General features: G+C 41.8%; 1 pseudogene; it reads right to left on the reverse strand.

Annotated features, from left to right (window-relative positions):
- Nucleotides 1–5144: 5144 nt before the first annotated feature.
- Nucleotides 5145–6123, reverse strand: LOC140531108 (BTB/POZ domain-containing adapter for CUL3-mediated RhoA degradation protein 1 pseudogene; annotated as a pseudogene).
- Between the last annotated feature and the right edge of the window lie 996 nt (nucleotides 6124–7119).

The raw sequence follows: 7119 nt of genomic DNA on the forward strand, positions 1-7119 counted from the left end.
TACCACGCTGCCTACAGAAGGTCCGTGTCATTAGTTCATCATGCATTCGCAAAAAGAAGGTGAAAGGACTGCCCTTACTCTCACAGAGTTTCTAAACTAGTTCAAAGATCACCAAAATCCTATAGGAATGGGATGTTATACCAATAGTCGCATGCTTAGCAGATCAAGAGAGGCGTATTCAGATCATTCAGATCATTAGCTGAACATTTTGGTCCTTTGTTCAACCATAATTCTACCTGTGTAAATTCTGCCTTCATTGATGCCGACAACAATTCTTCCACTGTCAGTTCTTGTCCAATTCAATACTCTCTTTGTCTGTCTTTTCCTCATAAATCCTTTAGTACTCTTTCCCTGGGGGAAAATCTGATTTTCTTTCTTTTTCTTAGTATCTTGGGAATACCAGTGAACCATTCAGGTTGTCAATTTAATTATAAGATTAAAATTTCTTTGCCACCCTACTCCCACCACAAACTTGTTTGCCTTAGTTGTTGTTTGCAAATAATTTTCTTTTCCAGTCACCATTGAGACATTGCTATATGAATCACATTCAGTTGATCTCTTTCTCTCTCTCTCTCTCTCTCTCTCTCTCTCTCTCTCTCTCTCTCTCTCTCTCTCTCTCTCTCTCTCTTCTCTCTCTCTCTCTCTTTCTCCCCTCTCTGCCTTTGTCTGTCTCTGTCTCTCTTTGTCTCTGTCTGTTTCTGTTTCTCTGTTGTCTCTGCCCCTCTGTCTGTATCTCTCTCTGTCTCTGCCTCTCTCTCTCTCTCTCTCACCCCCTGTCCCTCCCCTCTATTACCTGATCCTAAATTCCCTTCTCCCTGCTTTCAATTTACATCAGACTGGCAATAGGAAACCTACACCATTGATGCCAAAAGAGCCATCATTTATTCACCAGCTATAATTATCTCAATGAATTCCTCATCAGCAATCAGGCATCATAGAATTCAGAGAGCTCTTGAGAAGCACATTGCCTCTCCCCTCCCCCCGCAACCCCCACTTCTCATCCTGCTGCCTTGAGGTAGGGCCACACCTAATCCAAGGCAAAGTGGCATGTTTGTCATAAAATTAAATGTTTGAAAATCAGGACAAAGGAAGGGAAGACTTCAAGTCTGCCTTAGGGGAGATGGCATGTGAGACCTGGGAATCGTCTGCAGCTTCAACTTCATTAGTCACTCCAAGTGAGTATATGCTTATCACCCTGCTTTGTTTTCACATTTTCTCCAACCAAAGTCCTGTCCAAAGACTGAGAGTGAGAGGCCAGTTTGGGGATGGGGTTGGGGGTGTCAAAATATAATGATCAGAAGAATATTTGGTTGTTATTTCCACATTTTGAATAAATGACACAAGCAATGCTGATTACATATAAAATACCAAAGTCCCATCATTGGATCATAGATTCAAAGTTCTAAGGAACTTTAAAGGCTATGAAATTCAATACCCTCATTTTATAAATAAGGAAATTGAGACCCAGGAATGTTTTCTCCAAGATCACCCAGCTAGAAAGTTCCTCTGCTGGGATTAAAACCTGGATCCTTTGATCCCCAAATGCCCCATTTTCCACTACCTAAATCTTAGGGGTAAGAAGTTTAATTCCCTTGAGGAGCTGCTGCCATTGTCGGAAGTAGAGAAATGACATCTTAATGAGGATGGGGGCAGAAATGTGCTGATAAATGTTTAACGAAGGAGGGAAGGAAGGAAGGAAAGAAGGAAGAAGAAAAAACTAAGGGCAGGAAGGAAGGACCTATATGTTCAATTTATAAACTTAGTTGCCTTTGGGATGGAAAAATTAAGGTGACTTGCTCATAGTCAATGTTTTAGTGTGAAGACTTTAATCTGGATTTTATTGCCTCCAATTTCAACCTTCTATCTGCTACTTTCCACTACCCTTACTCCCATTTTAGAGATAAGGTAACTAAGGATGAAAAAGCTTAAGTGATTTGCCCATGGTCACATAGGTAGTTTCAGTGGCACAATTTGAACCCAGGTGTCTCCTGATTTTAAGTCTAGCACTCTCTTCCTTGTATCAGGCTACTTTTCTAGACAATTGCATCGATGTACTTTCATTGTCCCCTGTAGTGGACATCTCTTCTTTCATATGGTATGTCGAAATTTCACATTAACAATATCTGAAAAGGGGGAGGGGTGTCCAAATCTCATTGGAAAACATTTAAACTCCATTCAGGGCTCATCCAAGGAAGCTAATAACTTATTTATTAGGTAGGAATATTAGGACTAGAAGAGCCCTTGGAGTCCATCTAGTACAATCATCTTATTTTAATAATGTTCAAGAGGCCCATAGAGTTTGCGAATTATGTAAGGTCATATAACAGGGAGAGCCAGGACCAGAAAACAGGTTTCATGACTTCCAGTCCAATTACCCTTTCCAAAAACACATATTGGTGAAAAGAATACTTGAGAAATTAAAAGTTAAGGGGTATGTGTTCTTATCACAGTTCTACTAATTAGTCAAGTCCAGTGGGTAGACTACTTGACACCTATATCTTTTTTGTTTTGTTTTTTCCTCTGTCTATCCCTCTTGGCAATGACTTTAAGCTCCAAGAGTCTATGTGGAGCCCTAGACTATAAACATTCTGGGGAAATGGGTAAATAATTTCTTACCAAAGCTGCTTTCATAGCTATCTGCTCCTTTTAATGCATCATAGCTTCTGATCATTTCTACCTTAATTAACAATCAGATCCTATTCATCAGAGTTCTCAGTACAGTCAAGTATATAACACCTGGCAAAGAATGACATGGTAGTAAACATCAAGTTTCTTTGATATGATTATTTATGGACAGCTAGGTGACTCTATAGTGCATACAGCGCTGGACCTGAAGTCATCTTTGCAAGTTCAAATCTGTCTTCAGACACTCACTACCTCTGTGACCCTGGACAAGTCACTTAACCCTTTTTGACTCATTTTGCCATCTGTAAAATGAACTGGAGAAGGAAAGGGCAAACTACTGACTGCCATATCTTTGCCAAGAAAATCCCAAATGGAGTCACGGAGTCAAATACAACTGACATGACTAAGCAAAAGTATGGAAGTAAAGTGTTGTGACTAGAAGGGAAGGAAAATTAGAGAACTCTAGTCTTTTCTTCCTTAACACTTCTCTGGGGGGTGGAGTGGGGTGTTAGGAGGTTAAGACCAGAGGCTATCACTGTCCACTACTCAAAGTAAAGGGGTACCAAGCTAAAGGTAGATTTATTTGCTCCATTAAATATTATTAGTTATGGGAATATGATCATGTTCAAGCTAACTTTTGATCACTTAGTCGTTTGGAGGGTGAAAGGGACCCCAATCTCTACATTTAAGGCTTGAGCTCTTTCCCACATAATAACAGTTTCACAATGAACATATGATTAGTAAAGATACCCATTTATGCAAATTGTAGCAAAATAAAAATCATCAGAGGTATACAGAGGAGAACATATACCAGACAATAAGTCCTCTCTCATTGAGAGAGTGATAACTCAGCTCAACTAAGTGTCCTAGATATCACCCAAGGGGAAAACTCTCAAACGTCTCTAGCATAGCAAGCTAAGAATAAGGACATGACAGAGACTGCCAGCTCCTCTTGTGTCTTCCCAGAGTTTTTTTTTTTTTTCCAGAAACCTGAAGTGGGGTTGTCCGCTTCCATTTTCTGTCTGTAAGCTAGCAGCCAGCATCATCCATAGTGACTTCATGATCAAAGAAGGTTGACCAGTTCCAAAGGGCAGGAGTCATCCAAAGGTGGGGGGGAAAGAGGATTCAAAGGAAGCTGGCCTGAAGAGTCTTGAAGACTTGAAGAGTTGGAGTTGACTTTACTCAGTTTCCATTTTCCATCTGTAGCTCTGTTTGGTTTGAACTGCGTGGAAACAGATGACCACTGATATCCTTCTCCTCACTTTCATAAAGTCTATGAGAACACAAGGAGGTCAGAGCTAGAGTCTTGAATTTTAAACTTGAAGAGTTCCCAATGAAAGCACCTCTCACTTGGGGAGTTCCCAAAAGACTGAACTGAAAGATGACAAAGATGAGAACTGAAGTTCTTTTCTCTTGCCAACTCCACCCTGACCTCACTCATAACAGGGAATTCATCTCCACAGTAAGAAGATATTTCTATATCAGTGGGCTTTGGGATAGGGGTTACATGTGAAATATAGTCTGTCTGCAGAGAAGGTGGTCTATCACTAGGTCTAGAAAAAAATTCCTTCTATTATGAAAGTACTCTGTGATTTTTATGGATGCTAAATGTCCTACTGGGTCACAGCTATTGGTATAGACACCAAGGCTTGCAAGTAAGGTTCAATGACTAACAGAAATATTAAACTCAGGTCCAACCATTCCACTTCCCTGATCAAGAATCTTCAGTGTCTTTTTATTGTCTCTCAAATAAAATACAAACACTGCACCTTAGTATTTAAAACTCTTTCCAATCTGAATCTTGGTTGTTTTTCTAGGCTTATCTGTTACATACACTCTATTTTCTTTCTTTCCTCACCCCCAGGAACCAAGTCTATCCTTGCAATTCAACTTTATTTCAATCATTTAATAAAAAAAATAAGAAACAAGTAAATGGGGAGACCAGGCTGGGAAGACCACAGGTCACTTCAGTACCAATTTAAGAAGGGAAAAGGGCCAAGGACAGGATAGTAGGTGAAGTGGCTGTAAAATGTACCGGGGTAAAGGAATAGGTTTGGAATGTAGCAGATGGTTAAGGTCATGAGAAAAACTTTAGTACAAAATATATACTAAGAGGAAGTGAAAACATGGGCAGAACCAAAAACTTGAAACATGCACATATGATGGATGCAAAGACAGGAGAATGTAAGAACTGGAGTTAGGGAGAAGGTACAGTGAGTGAGAGAACATTGCACCCAAGCATTTTGGAGGATTGGAAATAACAGATTTGACATTTTGGGAAGCATTGTGTTATGTGCCTTGGAATGTACTATGTTGCTGATAGGATTGGAGGAATGAGAAGGATAAAGGGGACTAAATGTACTGTGCCATAAATCTGAAATACTGAGTGGAGAAAGGAAACTGCATGACTTGACCAACAAAGCCTAAGCAGAAGTCATGGGAAAGGAGAGAATGGAAGTGTTAAGGTGATGGTAACAATAAGAGAGGAGAACTAGTTCAAGGGCAAGGTGGGTGAAAGGTCAGTTCTCAAAGACAGCCTGCTGGCCATGAGGTCTCTCTTCATGAATAATGTGTCTTCTGCCATGGATCCTTTGGCTTGGATGCATCTTCTCTCCTCCCAGCACCCCCTGTGGCCTCTAGGAGAGCAGGATCTGGCCCCCAGGGTGTCTCATAGATCAGGATGTTCAATATTTCTTCAAAAATCCTTGCCTCTGGGACTTATACTTTGGTCTGCTTCTTCTCTGTGGCATAGATGATGGAGGTACAGCAGACTTCAGCAATCTTTTGGCCCTGTCCATAAGAATACCAGCAACAGATTTCATCCCCCAGTATGTTACTGAGAAAGAGCAGCCGCCTGTGGTAACACAATGCCATCTTGTTGAACAGCTCACTGTTTTTTAGTAGATTGGCCACCTGCTGGTGTAGAAATATTTGTTGTTACTTCGGTTGTGCAGTAGCTTCACCACTGGCTTAGAGGTGATAGCTACAAACTTCTGCCCTTCCTGTGGAGATGTCACCTGGGAATAGATTGGGGAAAGGCTCTCTCTTTTGCTGTAGAGTCAACTGGCAATCCGCACTGAGGCCCTGAACCAGGTAGTATTGTGCTTCACCCAACAGCTCACCCAGCTCCCAAGGGCCCTCCAGAAAAGGCAGTGACCCATCCTGAAGGTAGCTCAGGGTTGTTCCAAAATGACCACCACTCCCATTAATCAGCACCTAACCTTCGGAGTCTGTGAGCATCTCCATGAGACCACTGAACATAACTTTGAGCAAGGTGACCTTCTTGGTCAGAGTCTGCAGCGGGGTGTAGTGGAGCAAGCCCCCCACGTTCAGCTTCACATATTGGCTACTCTGACTCAGTGGCTTGAAGTCCTAGGCAGCGCCCCAACCTGTGGCCCAGGGGGTGGGAGGTGTGGGCAGCAGTGACGGGCCTGGGGTCTCGGGACCCCCTGGGGAGGGGATGGCCGGGGATTCCACACTGGTTGCCTCGGCCAACATTGTGGCCACTCCCGTTGGAGGCGATGGTGGCAGAAGTGCCCAGGTCATCCCCACTACCCCCCTCATACACTCTATTTCTAGCCTGAAGGATCTGTTTGAAGAGTTTAAAATCCAACGCTGTCTCTGACCTTTTTGCCTTTTCATAGACTGTAGAAAGTGGGGAGGAGGACACCAGTGGTGATCTATTTCCATGGAGTTCAAACCAAGCAAAGTTGCAGATGAAAAATAGAAAGTGAGGAAAGTCAAGCCCCACCCTCTAAAAAGGAAACCTTTGGCCAAGGTTTAGGACTCTACTCTCCAGCCCTCCAATCAGAGGGGAAAGGACGCAAGGAGAGTTTGGAAGGTGTTCAGTATTCATCGATTACGGAATCTATCTATATCTGTGTTCAATTTTCTGTACCATATTTTATGAAGGATTTGGACGGAATAATTCTTTAAAGTGTCTAATCAGAGAGATACCCCCATGGAACTGGATGGATCTTCAGGAGAGGATTTCAAGAAAAATATAGGCACAGATTACTTAAGATAAGTGGCTGTGTTTGGCGGTGGTGTAGAAGTTGAAGATTACAATACTCCCTGATGTAGAACGTAAATAACATAGACTCAGTGCTAAAAGGGACCTCAGAAGTTATCTAGCCCAGCTCTCTGACTGTACATATAAGGAAACAGACTCAGAGAAAAGCAGAGAAGATGTAAATCAAATATCACTGACAGGGTTATTATATAGGCAGCTAAGTAACACATTTTATAGAAATCTGGACCTTGAATCAGGAATACTTGAGTTCAAATCTGACATCACATTCATTAGCTATGTGACCCTTTGCAAATGATTAACCCTCTATCTGCCTAAGGTGCTTCAGCTGCAAAATGGGGACAATACTAATATCTACCTCCAAGGGTAGTTATGAACGTGAAAAGATAACTTTTGCAAAATATTGCACAAACCTTAAAATGCTATATAAATGCTACTTATAGAGAACAGTTATATATAGATAT

Source organism: Notamacropus eugenii, chromosome 3 (assembly GCF_028372415.1).
Source record: "Notamacropus eugenii isolate mMacEug1 chromosome 3, mMacEug1.pri_v2, whole genome shotgun sequence".
NCBI classification, from domain to species: Eukaryota; Metazoa; Chordata; class Mammalia; order Diprotodontia; family Macropodidae; genus Notamacropus; species Notamacropus eugenii.